At 43.2% G+C, this 14228-nt stretch overlaps 1 pseudogene; it reads right to left on the bottom strand.

The window, feature by feature from the left end:
• Positions 1-1108: 1108 nt before the first annotated feature.
• Positions 1109-1226, bottom strand: LOC124620465 (annotated as a pseudogene).
• Positions 1227-14228: the final 13002 nt, after the last annotated feature.

Here is a 14228-nt window from a genome sequence, read left to right as displayed (position 1 = left end):
TGGTCCGTTGCTACTCTGTAATTTTACTGTGTAAAAACTACCTGCTATTTCACTACCACAGCCATCCTTTAAGACGTGAGTTCTAGGGTTTAATAGTTCGGCTTTGGAAACAGTAAGTTCTAGTTACTAGTTTGGTAGGTACGATTTCTTAAATGCAGTCTTCTGTTTTGAAACAAATACTAAATCACTCATAATAAATTTCTGCCTGCTTGGATCCATCATTTTAATATGATTGTATAGCTTATTTAGAATCTCATAAACATCGATTGGCGTCATGTTTGATGTTGCATATAAGCTCCAGTTGTACTATATTTGTGAAAGAATACCCTTCGACTTGTATGATCCACAACGAGTAAAATCCTTCCACGTGTAGATTTTTATTTTTTGTTCAAGCGTTCAACGATACTTGCTTTCTACTGGGAGATTGCTAAGTAGTAGTGCATTGCATACCCCTCCATTGTTGAAATATCTATTGTGGAACTCGCCACCATGAATGGCGTGAATGGTTTGATGGTTTACAGTATACTGATTCATCCCTGTCTGCAACAGTTGTTCAAACACCCATCAACATCCTTCACAGTCTCTGTTTTTGCAGATAACGCCCAGAAAATTTAGAGTGCAAATCAATGACCATTAAAATACATTTGAAAACTTTATTTGCTCATGAATATTGTCTCATGTCGACAAGATCTGCCTACCATAAATCATCCAAACCTTGAATTATAATGTATCTGCACAAGAATGTTTTGTGCGCTGGTTTGTGGAGTTCTCAAACTGGTATCTCCATAATTGTTCAATGATGCCTTTTTATTGAAGCTCTGAAATGATTTGTTCATGTAAGCCACATTCCCAGTGATGACTGTGCCATGAGCAGTGGTAATCGTTCCATTATTTCATTGCACTCAGCACTCTGTCTTCAGGCCACAAGTGGCAAATCGGGACCATCCGACCACCGTGTCACCCTCAGGTGAGGAAGAGGATAAGAGGAGTGTGTGGTCACCACACCGCACTCCCGGTCGTTATGATGGTTTTCTTTGACCGGAGCCGCTACTATTCGGTCGAGTAGCTCCTCTGTTGGCATCACGAGGCTTGAGTGCACCCCGAAAAATGGCAACAGCGCATGGCCGCCCGGACGGTCACCCATCCAAGTGTCGGCCACGCCCAACAGCGCTTAATTTCGGTGATCTGACGGGAACCGGTGTATCCACTGCGGCAAGACCGTTGACTATTATTTCATTGGTATAATCATAATTCATATACACCGATGGAAAAAAAATCATCACCGAGAAGGAGTTGTGCGAGTTGTTAGGTGTGTTTCCACATCTGAACTGTGAGATCTATTCAAATTTCGCATTATTTACGTAAGAGTGTTGCTAGTAGTGCCACCAAGAGGACGCAGATCAGGTTTGTTTTAGATACATGCTGTAACGGTCATGAGCTTTAGTTAGTGCAGTGAGTTGATGTTAGTCAAAAATGACTTTAAGACGATTAATATACGATAATCAACAGCTCAGTGCTTTTCACCTACGTAATAAGGAAGCAAGGAGGAAACTCAATACAAGCTGGAAGGGACAACATCTATCTCACTGCGACACACCAAAATATCTTGGGATTAAACTTGACCGTGCTCTCACCTACAAGGAACACTGTTTGGCCACAAAGATGAAAGTGAGTGCCAGGAACAACATCATCCGCAAGCTAACAAATAGCAGATGGGGAGCGCAACCTACAGTTCTCCGCACGTCAGCTTTAGCTTTATGTTTCTCCACTGCGGAGTACTCGGCACCCGTTTGGCAAAATTCCACCCACGCTGAACAAGTAAATATAGCATTGAATGAGACTGGACGCATCGTGACAGGATGCCTCCGACCAACTCCCACAAAGCAGCTGTACCACCACACGGGCATAGCCCCGCCAGACATCAGAAGAAGGACTGCCGCGGAAATCGAGAAACATAAACAGGAGACAGATCCCAGGCATCCAATGTTCGGTTACAATCTTCATCCTCGCCGACTTAAATCAAGGAAGAGTTTCCTACGAACAACTGAAGCAACTCTTTTATCACCTAGAGCACGACGAGAAGAGCTGTGGTACAATGTGGACCCAGGAAGACCAGGGAATAGCCCCAGGGAAGAACCCACAGCTGGCTCTGAACTCCCATATACGACCTGGAAAGCCCTGAATAGACTACGAACAGGCGTATCAAGATGCAGAGCAAACTTGGAAAAATGGGGCTACATTAATGCAGACGAGCCCTGCGAGTGTGGAGAACAGCAAGACCCACAACACCTACTGGTCTGCAGGAAACTAAACAACCCGTGTTCGACTCAAGACCTATTTGAAGCAAATGACAAGGCTATTCAAGCTGCAGTGTATTGGGCTTCACGTGGGATATGAAAATCGCTCTGTTTCGCATCCTTAGCGCTTATCATTATATGTTACATACTTTTCTATATTATTGTAGTTAATTTACCTTATAACCATGTATTATTGTATTATAACTGCTTCTCTTGCATTGTAATATAATTTTTTTGTAAAATGGTGATGTCTTGGATACGATAAATAAATAAATAAACAGCTCAGTGAGTGTGAAAAATCGCGTGTTATATGACTACAAGGAGCTGGATGTCCCTTCCGCAATATTGCAAAAAGACTTGGCAGAAATGTAACAATTGTACATGACTGCTGGCAATGGTGGTCACAGAAAGGCACAGTCTCAAGAAGACTGAGCTCTGGATGGCCGCATGATACCTCCGAGAGGGAAGACAATTGTGTTTGATATATGTCTGTGGCACATCGTACTGTGTCTGCAGCAGCAATTCGAGCAGCAGTTGGCATCATAGTGACACAAAGAACTGTTACAAATCAGTTACTTCTTCGAGATCACCGAGCCAGATGACCCATAGCGTGCGTTCCACTGACCCAAACCACCACCATTTGCGACTTTATGGGTGTCAAGTGAGAGCTCATTGAACGGTGGAGAGGTGTCTGTTGTGTTTTTTGGTGAAAGTCGGTTTTGTCTCAGCGCTAGTGACGGTCATTTATTGGTTAGGAGGAAGGCAGGTAAGTGCCTGCGACCAACCTGTCCACTGCCTAGACACGCAGGACCTACACCTGGGGTTATGGTCTGGTATTCGATTTCGTATGGCAGCAGGAGAAGTCTCGTTAGTATCCCATGCACCCTGAATGCAAGTCTGTACGCCAGTCTGATGACTCAACCTGTTGCGCTGCCGTTCATGAACAGCAGTGTAGGAGGTTATTTCCAGAAGGATGACGCTCGCCCACATGCCGTTGTTGTAACCGAACATGCTCTACAGAGGGTCGACATGTTGCCTTAGCCTGCTCAATCTCCAGATGTGTCTCCAATCAAGCACATCTGGGGCATAAATGGATAACAGCTCTGTCATCCACAACCAGCATTATCTGTCCCTGTACTGAGTGACCAAGTGCAAGTGGCATGGAACTCCGTCCCACATACTCATATCTGACACACTGCAAGCACATCTGCAAGCTTGCATTCAACATTTTGGTGGTTACACCGGGTATTAACGTACTATCATTTCGCAACTGCAATGGTTTTTCCCACACTTAACTTTAACCTATGATCTTGCAACATTGATCACTTATATACACTACTGGCCATTAAAATTGCTAAACCAAGAAGAAATGCAGATGATAAACAGGTATTTATTGGACAAATATATTATACTAGAACTGACATGTGATTACATTTTCACGCAACTTGGGCGCATAGATCCTGAGAAATCAGTATCCAGAACAACCACCTCTGGCCGTAATAACGGCCTTGATACGCCTGGGCATTGAGTCACACAGAGCTTGGATGGCTTTACGGGTACAGTTGCCCATACAGCCTCAACACGATACCACAGTTCATCAAGAGTAGTGACTGGCGTATTGTGACGAGCCAGTTGCTAGGCCACCATTGACCAGACGTTCTGAATTGGTGAGAAATCTGGAGAATGTGCTGGCCAGGACAGCAGTCGAACATTTTCTGTATCCAGAAAGGCCCGTACAGGACCTGCAACATGCGGTCGTGCATTATCCTGCTGAAATGTAGGGTTTCGTGGGATCGAATGAAGGGTAGCGCCACGGGTGGTAGCACATCTGAAATGTAACGTCCACTGTTCAAAGTGCCGTCAATGCGAACAAGAGATAACCGAGACGTGTAACCAATGGCACCCCACACCATCACGCCGGGTGATACGCCAGTATGGCGATGACGATACACGTTTCCAATGTGCGTTCACCGCGATGTCACCAAACACGGATGCGACCATCATGATACTGTAAACAGAACCTGGATTCATCGGAAAAAATGACGTTTTACCATTCGTGCATCCAGGTTCGTCGTTGAGTACACCATCGCAGGCGCTCCTGTCTGTGATGCAGCGTCAAGGGTAACCGCAGCCATGGTCTCCGAGCTGATTGTCCACGCTGCTGCAAACGTCGTCGAACTATTCGTGCAGATGGTTGTTGTCTTGCAAACGTCCCCATCTATTGACTCAGGGATCGAGACGTGGCTGCACGATCCGTTACAGCCATGCGGATAAGATGCCTGTCATCTCGACTGCTAGTGATACGTTGCCGTTCGGATCCAGCACGGCGTTCCGTATTACCCTCCTGAACCCACCGATTCCATATTCTGCTAACAGTCATTGGATCTCGACCAACGCGAGCAGCAATGTTGCGATACGATAAACCGCAATCGCGATAGGTTACAATCCGACCTTTATCAAAGTCGGAAACATGATGGTACGCATTTATCCTCCTTACACGAGGCATCATAACAACTTTTCACCAGGCAACGCCGTTCAACTGCTGTTTGTGTATGGGAAATCGGTTGAAAACTTTCCTCATGTCAGCACGTTGTAGGTGCCGCCACCGGCGCCAACCTTGTGTGAATGCTCTGAAAAGCTACTCATTTGCATATCACAGCATCTTCTTCCTGTCGGTTACATTTCGCTTCTCTAGCATGTCATCTTCGTGGTGTAGCAATTTTAATGGCCAGTAGTGTATGTAACCTAGACAAAGGTATTCCCGAAATATCATTACACCACATTAATTATTTCTTGATGTTGGTATTTTTCCCGTCAGTATACATACCAGCTGACAAACCTGGCATTTCCCGGATGTTCATTTTGCCAGTTTTTTGTGGAAACGAAAACAAAAAATGAACGATGTTTGTTGTGTAATACCGAAAAAATGTAATTTTTATGTGTTCGGGATACGCCTTTGAAATTATGCAGTAGACTTGGCGTCAGATGATACCAGACAGTTCCTGATGCTGGGCAATGCTGCTTTGCGTGTGTGAAAAGTGACTTTGTAAACATCTCTATGGCAATGCCTCTTCGTAGCTCTATAGATGGCCACTGTTTTCGCCTACAGCCGTTTGCGCTTCACAGTTGAAAGCTGTCAAAAGTTCTGACAGGCATCGTATCTCCTGATCTATGTGTCACACAATGATATAATTTTGTAGGTCCATTCAGCGTATGAGTGGATTCTATCTGAAAAATGTGTTGCGATTAGAGACTGTGGCAAAGAAGTAATAAAATTTATATGTCATGCATAATGCAGCAGTTCTTCACGCATCTCAAAGTTTATGACGTCATATATGCTGGATCATGTATGGTACCATGATATAATTTTCTACGTGCATTTAGCGAAATACGTGGATACTGTCTGAGAAAGTTACTGCGAGTTACTAGCACAGGAGTAATAAATTTTTACGTCATGCATGATGCAGCTGTTTCCCATACATCGCATTGTTTATGATGTCATATATCCTGAACTATGAAAGATAGGTGGGTCTTACCCCCACAGCAATTGTTGCCTGACACTAAGGGATATTATACCAAATTTTGTTGAAATCGGTCCAGTGGTGTAGGAAGATACGTGGAACACAGACACATACATACACTCATTTTTACATTATGGATATTACAGAGATAGAATGTACATTTTGTTGTGCTGTATGTCGATACCTTTTCCAGCATTATGTGTACAAGGTAATGCAGGTTGAATAATATTTTGAAATTACCAACTGTTTTGGCTTTTCATTTCTGCGTCTGGGATGTTGTCTTTCCTATGTGCATTAGTTTACATAATATTTCAACACACATTTCTATCTCCTTTGGAGTGTTGAAGTTTTTAAGAATGTTAGATCTACTAACCCAGGTTTCTTTCAAATTCTTTATTCCAGCATGTTTCGCAGTCTTGATTAAACTTATAGGCTGCTTATCAGCATATACAGTAAGTTGATTCCTGCTGATCCCCTATTTATTCCATCTATCTCACTGTTCATTGTGATGATTAATGTAAGTGGTAATAGTATATCTTTCTTCCCCTTCTCCTCCTCTACCTCCATCTGTGTTACTAGCTGTGTGCAGCAGTTGTTGAAGACTTTCAACAATTGGCTTAAATGTTTCTGATAGAGAAAGATCTCATTCCAGTTGTTATAATTTTTGCAGTCCTAATTTCCTCTGAATAGCTTTCTGAGCCTCAATAATTCTGCGTTTTGTTGATATGCTGTTGCATACTAAACAGGCTTTGAAATAATACACAATTTATATACTCTTTAACTAGGGTTGAGTTGTTCCTTATTTCTATTTCAGCTCTATGTCGATGGATTCATTCATTCATATCCTTCATCAGCAATTCATACAACTCAACTTGCATAGCTATTCCCTTGACAAACCTGTCCGATTCCATTAACTTGCACTGAGATATCCGTTGACTGCTTCAATTGTTTCTTTGGCTTCTGATTCAGCTGCTTCACCCTAGATTGAAACATCTAACCCTTTATAGCTGCTGACAAAGTAAGACTATCCAATTCCATCAACTTTGTGTTGAGACTTTCATCGATTGCCTCAATTTTCGTATCAACGTATTAACAGATGTTTTGTCTGTGAATTATCCTCTTGCGATGAATGCATGACATGCGCGCAAATTTGTCTATGGGTCGCAGTATGCTGAGAAAGTTACGTATTGGTACACTAGTTTTAAAAAAAACTCCTGGAAGTTTGATCTGTATTACTCATAATTCAACTTCTTCTTTTATCGATAGCGAGAAAGCCATACTGTTTGCAATTCCAGCTATCGCTGCATATGATCATAAATCCATTGAATGTCATGTCAGTACCCGTATGTGTTTGATAAATACACATATCAAAAAAAAGTTTTGCATCACCCCAGTTCCCAGAACTCCTGAAGATAGACGTTGACTGTGGATATTGTATCAGAGACACAGTCCCTTTGACTGTTCAGAGACGTCACTAAACCCACCCAAAGATGTAAACAACCATGCATGAGCAGCGCCTATTAGACGGAGGGGGTCCGACAGCCGATAGTTCCAGTCATTCCACCAGGAAGGAGGTACACGGCTCGTATTGTCTGTAGTTCAACCATTCCTAGACGGTCAATACCGCGGTTCCATCACGTCCGCATTGCTACTCAGAGCCAGGAAGGGCTCTCAACAAGGGAAGAGTTGAGGCGTCTCGGAGTGAACCAGAGCGATGTTGTTCAGACATGGAGCAGATACAGATAGACAGAAACTGACGATGACATGCCTCGCTCAGGCCACCCAAGGACTACTACTGCAGTGGATGACCGCTACCTACAGATTATGACTCGGAGGAACCCTGACAGCAACGCTACCATGTTGAATAATGCTTTTCGTGCAGCCACAGAACGCCATGTTACGACTCAAACTGTGCGCAATAGGCTGCGTGATGCGCAACTTCACTCCCAACGTCCATGGCGATGTCCATCTTTGCAACCACGACACCATGCAGCGCGGTACAGATGGACCCAACAACATGCCGAATGGACCGCTCAGGATTGGCATCACTTGCTCTTCAACGATGAGTGTCGCATATGCCTTCAATCAAACAATCGTCGGAGACGTGTTTGGAGGCAACCTGGTCAGGCTGAACGCCTTAGACACACGGTCCAGCGAGTGCACCAAGGTGGAGGTTCCCTGCTGTTTTGGGGTGGCATTACGTGGGTCGACGTACGCCGCTGTACGATACGTGAATGCCATAGTGCAACCATATCGGCAGCACATTCGCGAGGCATTCGTCTTCATAGACGACAATTCGCGCTCCCATCGTGCACATCTTGTAAATGTCTTCCTTCAGGATAACGACATCTCTCGACTAGAAGTGACCAGCACGTTCTCCAGACACGAACCCTATCAAACATGCCTGGGATAGATTGAAAACGGCTGTTTATGGACGACGTGACCCACTAGCCACTCTGAGGGATCCACGCCGAATCGCCGTTGAGGAGTGGGACTATCTGCGTTAATGAACTTGTGGATAGTATGCCACGACTAATACAGGCATGCATCAATGCAAGAGGACGTGCTACTGGGTATCAGAGGTACCGGTGTGTACAACAGTCTGGACCACCACCTCTGAAGGTCTCGCTGTATGGTGGTACAACATGCAATGTGTGGTTTTCGTGAGCAATAAAAAGGGCGTAAATGTTGTTAATCTTGATCTCTATTCCGATTTTCTGGACAGGTTCCGGAACTCTCGGAATCGAGGTGATGCAAAACTTTTTTATGTATGTATGTTTATATTTATACTATCTTATTGGAAATCTGTAATATAAAGTTTGCATTATCTCTTACTAACTACGTTGATATTCTTTAGTATACTTGACTCAATCCCCATATGATGACAAAAATAGAAATATTTGCTTGTTTGATCCTTACTTTCCACAGCAACGTCATCAAACATAAAAGTGTGTTTCGTTTTACACTTTCTGGTTGTGGAATATCATCGCTTCTCTGAATGCCACATGTATGTTACATCATTCATTCTGCACAGGGTCTCCTGTAACAACTAATATCTACATCTACAAGATTACTCTGCAATTCACAATGAAGTGCCTGCCAGGGGGTTCATCGTCCGCCCCCGGTAGTTGAGTGGTCAGCGCGACAGAATGTCAATCCTAAGGGCCATGGTTCGATTCCCGGCTAGATCGGAGATTTTCTCCGCTCAGGGACTGGGTATTGTGTTGTCTTAATTATCATCACTTCATCCCCGCGGACGCACAAGTTGCCGAAGTGGCGTCAAATCGAAAGAATTGCACCCGGCGAACGGTCTATCCGACAGGAGGCCCCAGTCACAAGACATTTAGGGGGTTCATCGAAATACTTTCAAGCTATTTTTCTACTACTCCACTCCCAAAAAGCGCACCAGTAAAACAAAAACTTAAATCTTTCCCTGAGAGCTCTGATTACTCTTGTTTTATTGTAATTTAATGCAGATGGTTGCCGCCCGGAGGAAAAAGATGGCGTTTGAAACTTTGTCAAAACACCTCACTACAACGAAAAACGCCTATATTTTAATGATTGTCACCCCAGCTCGCTTATCATATCCGTGGCACTCTCTGCCGTCTTCAGCAATAATAAAAATAAACTGACCTTCTCTGGACTTTTTCGATGTCCTATGTCAATCCTATCTGATGCAAATCTCACATTGCACAGCAGTACTCCAGAAGAGGATGAACAAGCGTAGTGCACGCAGTCTCCTTAGTAGATCGGTTGCATTTTCTCAGTGTTCTGCCAATAAATCATAGTTTTGTTTCGCTTTCCCTACAACATTACTTATGTGATGATTTCAACTTCTGTTATTTAAGATTGATACCTAAGTACTTAGTTGAGTTCACAGCCTTTAGATTTGTGAGATTTCTTGTGTAACGGAATTTTAGAGGATTCCTGTAAGTAGTCGTGTGCATGACTTCGCTCTTTTCACAATTTAGAGTCAATTCCACTTTTTGCACCATACAGACATCTTGTCTAAATCGTTTTACAATTTGTTTTGATCATCTGATTACTTTGTTGTTGTTGTGGTCTTCACTCCAAAGACTGGTCTGATACAGCTCTCTACGCTACTCTATCCTGTGCAAGCCCCTTCATCTCTGAGTAACTACTGCAACCTACATACCTCTGAATCTGCTTAGTGTATTCATCTCTTAGTCTCCCTCCACAATTTTCCCCTCATGGTTCCCTCCAGTACTAAACTGCTGATCCCTTGATGCTTCAGAATGTGTCCTACCAACCGATCCCTTCTTTTAGTCAGGTTGTACCACCAACTTCTCTTCTCCTCAATTCGCTTCGGTACCTGCTGATTAGTTACGTGATCCGCCAGTCTAATGTTCAGCATTCTTCTGTAGCACCACATTTGAAAAGAAATTAGAATTATATATTAGTACTTTCAACTGCTGACGGGTGTTGATATATATCAACGGGGACAGGTGAAAATGTGTGCCTTGACCGGGGCTCGAAGCCGGGATCTTCTGCTTACATAGCAGACGATCTATCCATCTGAGCCACCGAGAGCACAGAGGATAGTGCGACTGCAGAGACTATCTCTCGCACGCCTCCCGCGAGACCCACATTCTCACCTTATAATTCCACACACTACATTCGTAGTGTACCTACCCAACACACCCATTGCTCGTGGAATACATTCTTACCAAGTCCCGTAAGAGTTCGGGTAATATGTGTGCATCCGCACAAAAGAGGAAGGTCATGGCCGGTATTGCCGGTATGGCCGGTGTCTGTTCTTTCGGACATGTCAGAAAGAACAGACACCATTGATGACTTGCAGCCGTCTAGAACGAAATTAGAATTATATATTAATACCTTCAGCTACCGACGGTCGTTGACATACATTCTCATCTTGTATGTCCACACACTACAGACACCATATCCGTATAAGTATGCATTTGAAAAGCTTCAATTCTCTTCTTGTCTAAACTATTTATCGTCCATGTTTCACCTCCATGCATAGCTACACTCCATACAAATGCTTCAGGAAAGAACTTTCTGACACTTAAATCTATATTCGAAGTTAACAAATTTCTCTTCTTCAGAAACGCTTTTCTTGCCATTACCAGTCTACATTCTATATCCTCCCTACTTCGACTTTCATCAGAAATAGCAAAACATTTACTTCTTAATGTGTCTCTTTTCCTAATCTAAATCCCTCAGCATCGCATGATTTAATTTAACAACATTCCATTATCCTCCTTTTGCTTTTGTTGGTGTTCATCTTATATCCTCCTTCCAAGATACTATCCATTTCATTCAACTGCTCTTTCAAGTCCTTTGCCGCCTCTGCCTGAATTACAATGTCATCGACAATCCTCGAAGTTTTTACTTCTTCTCCCTGGACTTTAATTCCTGTTCCAAATTTTTCTTTTGCTTCCTTTACTGCTGGCTCAGTATACAGATTGAATAACATCGGGATGGGCTCACTCCCTTCTCAACCACTGCTTTCGCGCCCCTCGACTGTTGTAGCTGCCATCCGGTTTCCACACAAATTGAAAATAGCTTTTCGCTCCCTGTATTTTACCCCTGCAACCTTTAGAATTTGAAAGAGAGGGTTCCAGTCAACATTGTCAAAAGCTTTCTCTAAGTCTACAACTGCTATAAACGTAGCTTTGTCTTTCCTTAACCCATCCTCTATGACAAGTCGTACGTTCAGTATTGCCTCGCATTCCTATATTTCTCCGGAATCCAAACCGATCTCTCCCGAGGTCAGCTTCTACAAGTTTTTCCATTCTTCTGTGAAGCATTCATGTTGGTATTTCACAGCCGTGACTTATAAACTGATAGTTCGGTAATTTTCACACCTGTCACCACCTGCTTTCTTCAAAATTGGAATTATTATATTCTTCTTGAAGTTTGAGGCTATTTCGCCTGTCTCACAAAATCTTGCTCTCCATATGGAAGAGATTGGTCATGGCTGGTTTTCCCAAGGCTATCAGTACCTCTAACGGAATGTCATCTACTCCCAGGGACTTGTTTCGAGTTAAGTCTTTCAGTGTTTTGGCAAATTCTTCACGCAGCATCATTTTTCCCTTCTCATCTTTCTCCATGACCTCTTCCATTTCCATATTATTGCCCTCAATTACATCTCCCACGTATAGTCCCTCTACATACTTTCTGCTTTCCCTTCTTTGCTTGGGATTGGTTTTCCATCAGAGCTCTTGATATTCATACAGGTGGTCCTCTTTTCTCCAAAGGTCTCCTTAAATTTTCTTGTAGACAGTATCTCTCTTATCTCCATGTGATATATGCTTCTACATCATTACATTTGTCCTCTAGCCATTCCTACTTAGCCATTTTGCACTTCCTGTCGATCTCATTTTTTAGACATTTCTATTCCCTTTCGCCTGCTTCATTTACTGCATTTTTATATTTTCTCCTTCCATCGATTAAATTCAGTATGTCTTCTGTTACCCAAGGATTTCTACTAACCCTCATCTTTTTACCTACTTGATCCTCTGCTGCCTTCACTATTTCATCTCTCAAAGTTAGGCATTCTTCTTCTACTGTGTTCCTTTCCCCTGTTCCTGTCAATCGTTCCCTAATGCTCCCTCTGAAACCCTCTACAACCTCTGGTTCTTTCAGTTTACTCAGGTCCCATCTCCTTAAATTCCTGCCTTTTTGTAGTTTCTTCAGTTTTCATCTGCACTTCTTAACCAATAAATTTTTGTCAGAGTCCTTATCTGCCCCTGGACATGTCACACAATTTAAAATTTGGTTCCTAAATTTATGTCTGACCATTATATTATCAATCTGAAACCTTGTGGTGTCTCCAGGTCTCTTCCACGTATACAACCTCCTCTCATGATTCTTAAACCATGTGCTACCTATGATTAAATTATGCTCTGCGCAAATTGCTACCAGGTGGCTTCCTCTTTCATTTCTTTCCCCCAATCCATAATTCACCTGTTACTTATCTTCCTTTTCCTGCTATCGAATTCCAGTTCCCCATGACTATTAAATTTTCGTCTCCCTATACTATCTGAATAATTTCTTTTATCTCATCATACATTTACTCAGTCTCCTTACCTGCGGAGCTAGTTGGCATATAAACTTGTTATACTGTGGTGGGTGTGGGCTTTGTGTCTGTCTTGGCTGCAAGAATGCGTTCACTGTGCTGTTCACAGTAGCCTATCTGTGTTCCTATTTTTTTACTCGTTATTAAACCTTCTCCTACATTACTCCTATTTGATTTTGTATTTATAGTCCTGTATTCACCTGACCAGAAGCCGTGTTCCTCCTGCCACTGAACTTCACTGATTCTCACTGTATCTAACTTTGGCCTATACATTTCCCTTTTTAAATTTTCTAACCTTCCTGCCCGATTAAGGGATCCCGGAGATCTGAATGGAGGACTGTTTCACCTACAGAATATTTTACCCAAGAGGACGCCATCATCATTTAACCATGCAGCAGAGGTGTATGCTCTCGGGAAAAATTACGCCTGTAGTTTCCCCTCGCTATCAGCCGTTCACAGTACCAGCACAGCAAAGCCATTGTAGTTGATGTTACAAGGCCAGATCAGTCAATAATCCAGGCTGTTACCGCTGCAAGTACTGAAAGGCTGCTGTCCCTCTTCAGGAACCACACGTTTGTCTGGCCTCTCAACAGATACTCCTCCACTGTGGTTGCACCTACGGTACGGCCATCTGTATCGATGAGGCACCCAAGCCTCCCCACCGACGCCAGGGTCCATGATACATGGGTGGAGGGGGGGGGGGGGGGGGGGGCAAGGGCTGATTACTTAACAAGACAGTAAATGACAGCATCATCTGCAGACAATCTAATAGGGTTGCTCAGATTGCTCCTAAATCCTTTATGTAGTTCACAAAGTGCAGGGGGCTTGTAACACCCCCTTAGACACGTCAGGTATTACATCTGTTTTCCTCCATAACCTACCTTTGTAAATATCGCAATAAAATTGTGACATTTCTATTCGAATGCGAGCCTGAAATCGCACTAAAATTACACCATTTCTATTCGAATGCATGTTCGTACGCAAATAAAATGGACGAAAACATATTTTTAGCGTTCTCTCTGCGCTAACTAGAAACCAGAGTCAAATGCTGAAATTATGGTCCCCCTACACTACAATCAATTCAGAGAAAGAACGCAGGTGTCTGGTTTCGTCTGCACATGCTCCGATTTGATGTTATCCCATCTGGCATTGCAAGTGTCATGTAGCTCACAGTACCAGCTCATTGTTTGCTCTGAAATTGTAACGTTTTGTGCAAGCATAGAATATGAACGGTTTTTGCGGAATGGTTCCAGTGACAGCTCCGTTGGTGAGTGCTTAACTGCGCTGACTTGGAATTCGTTGCTCTGGCTTTGAACCCCTCTCTGCCACCAAAATTTTTCTTTCCTT

Source organism: Schistocerca americana, chromosome 6 (genome assembly GCF_021461395.2).
Source record: "Schistocerca americana isolate TAMUIC-IGC-003095 chromosome 6, iqSchAmer2.1, whole genome shotgun sequence".
In the NCBI taxonomy this organism is placed as follows: domain Eukaryota; kingdom Metazoa; phylum Arthropoda; class Insecta; order Orthoptera; family Acrididae; genus Schistocerca; species Schistocerca americana.
The sequence above is the reverse complement of the archived record's forward strand: the minus strand, read 5'-3'. Positions and strand labels throughout refer to the sequence as shown.